Here is a 2,687-nt window from a genome sequence, read left to right as displayed (position 1 = left end):
CATCTATGTTAGAGTGGCTTAAGTTGCAATTTGTATAATGTTCCTAGTCCATTCCCTACTGTGGGTGTAACACACGTGGGACACTACAAACTAGATCCACAACTCAGCACTCTGGCAGGATGTCAAGGCGATTCTCAGGCAGGCAGGACCTGGACCACAGTCGAGATGCTTTGTTCTGGGATGTGACCTGATTTGCTGGTACCATCTTTTTAGAAACAAAGTTAATTTGCACTATTCTCCACCTACTTTACCAAGAATCCATGACACATGAATGCTTTAACTTAATAGCCACAGCCCTTCGGGGCCAAGAGTCCATGCTTCTGTAATAACTCTGGTGTGTTTTAGACGATCTGTGTGGTCCTGTTAAAATTTCTTGGCTAAGCTTGGCAGTGCATTTTTGTAATATCAGCCCTCAGGAAGTAGAGTCAGAGGGATCTGGGGTTCAAGAGCACCACAGAGGTAAAGACAGTCTAAAGAGAGGTTTGTACCCCTCTAGCTGTCTAACTCTCAGACTACTGAAACAGTAGACTCCCCCAGTGGAATTTCTCAAACTCTCATGTTGGGAGAAGAAGGTGTAAGCTTGTTTCAGCTAAGATACAGCTTGCCCAGCATGAGACTTCACATGGCTCTGGCAACTTGAGAGCTCCTTGCAGGAGAGACACTGATGGTGATGGGACCACACATTGAGAAGAACAGTTTAGTTCTGCATGCCTCTGTTTAAACCTAACCCCAGGTCAGGACCCAGAAGACGAACTTCATGAGGAGGCCTCATGAATCAGTTTGTTCCTCTTCCCAATGTGGCCGCGTTCACTCAATCTCCCCTTTCTGCTTTTCTCTATTTAACTTTTCATTGGTCTATTGAGGATGGGAGGGAAGCCTATTAGACCCAGCTCTGATCCTAGTAGCAGCTTCATGGCAAGTTCAAGAGCAACTTGGGCTAATTAGATCCTGTTTCAAAAATAATGCAAATTTTGGAGTAGGTATTGAGAGTTGATCCTATACATCCATTTATTTAGTATCACTATTTAGACCTTTAATGTAGGAACCATCTGACCCCACTTTGGTGACCGTAGACAGAGGGAGCATGTCAGAATCCCATGCATTCAGAAGGGCTGTGGAGAACCTCCAGCCATTTTAGGAGTTTACAATATGTCGGCAAAAAGCACATTTTGTCCACAAAAGAGAGAGCGGGACAACCAGCAACCCCTGGTTAGTGTGATTAATCTTGCAAATCTCTGTGGGCTTTTGGACTTGAATAGTTGCTAGGATTAAATAAATGAAGACTTCAGATCAGCTGACATGTCCAACTTCTCTTGACTTTAGATACATTGCAATATTCTGCAGGAGGTAGTACATGTCTGTAGTCAAGCTATCTCCATTGTCCTTAAGACCCCACTATTCCATGCTAGCCACATCGGAACCATTTTTATTCTACGTTACTTATTTATATATACCATATTAACTCTACATTAGCTGCCTAGCGCTTTGATGCTTCTGGCATTGTGATATACTGGCCAGTCTACACACTCACTGGCAGGTGCATGTGTATGAATGTGTATGTACCCCATCCTGGGTCAGTGACTATTTAGTCCACATCAAAAATTTTTGTATGGTTATGTCATATGATACATCATTAGGTCCTATTATGGAGATGTCCCAAGAATGGAAGTTTGTTCAAAACTTCTTGTCTGGGATGAGAGATCCATCCCCAGACAAGGCACTCAGAAGTGCTTACAATGTGGTGATTCTAATAGTCACAAGGGATTGACTTCTCTCTTTAAGGGGTGACATGAAGCTGGGCAGTGGTGGTGCATGCCTTTAACCCCCAGCACTCAGGAGCCAGAGGCAGGTTTATCTCTGTAAGTTCGAGGCTAGCCTGGTCTACACAGTGAGTTCCAGGACATCCAGAGCTACACAGTGAGACCCTGTCTTGAGAAAAAAAAATAGAACTGATTTGAAACAAGAAGCCTGCTGCATGCCCACTATCCCAAGGTCTGCACAGAGCCTCAACAATTAAAACTGAAGCCAAATGTACCTTCTCTGAAGACAACGGAACATATCTGGTTAAAGATGTGACACAGAGACGGGGGCGGGGGGGAGGTGTGTGTGTGTGTGTGTGTGTGTGTGTGTGTGTGTGTGTGTGTTCTTAGAGAGCTAGTCTCATAAAGATGAGTGTCTGTATGTATGTAGATCTAGGTGTACAGTTACATATGAATATACAAATGATTAGTGATTTGGACAGTTACACAGTGGCCGTTGAGAGAGGATGGAAGTGAGTGGAAGCTTGAAAGAGAGACAGAAAAGTGAACCTAAGAACGCTTGTGGGGCCAAAAGACAGACCACCAGGAAAAGATCACCACACAAGCCCGGAAATCTGCGTTTCATTCCTAGAATCCCTGTAAAAACCAGATGTGGTGGTGCTTATCACAGCGTGTCTGTGATGAGATGGGAGTCAAGGACAGGAGACTCAGCCAGAAGCCTGGGAGCCAGGCAGTCTGGAGCACACCGCGCAGTAACAGAAATAACCGGGGAACCCTGACTCAGGCAAGGTAAGCTGAGAACCCTCTCCCCGAAGGAGTTGACTTCTGAACCCCACATGTGTGCTAAGACAAGTGCACGTTCTCTCTCTCTCTCTCTCTCTCTCTCTCTCTCTCTCTCTCTCTGTCTCTGTCTCTCTCTGTCTCTGT

General features: G+C 45.1%; 1 protein-coding gene across 1 annotated transcript in view; it reads left to right on the top strand.

The window, feature by feature from the left end:
• Positions 1 to 2,530: 2,530 nt before the first annotated feature.
• Positions 2,531 to 2,687, top strand: part of Gpam (glycerol-3-phosphate acyltransferase, mitochondrial) — a 61,694-nt gene continuing 61,537 nt past the window's right edge. The window contains exon 1 of the mRNA XM_013348172.2: positions 2,531 to 2,549. The gene's annotated coding sequence lies outside the window, so the exon portion shown is untranslated. The remainder of the gene's footprint in view (positions 2,550 to 2,687) is intronic.

Source organism: Microtus ochrogaster, chromosome 8 (genome assembly GCF_000317375.1).
Source record: "Microtus ochrogaster isolate Prairie Vole_2 chromosome 8, MicOch1.0, whole genome shotgun sequence".
NCBI classification, from domain to species: Eukaryota; Metazoa; Chordata; class Mammalia; order Rodentia; family Cricetidae; genus Microtus; species Microtus ochrogaster.
Note: the sequence above shows the minus strand (reverse complement) of the source record. Positions and strands in the feature narration are given on the sequence as shown.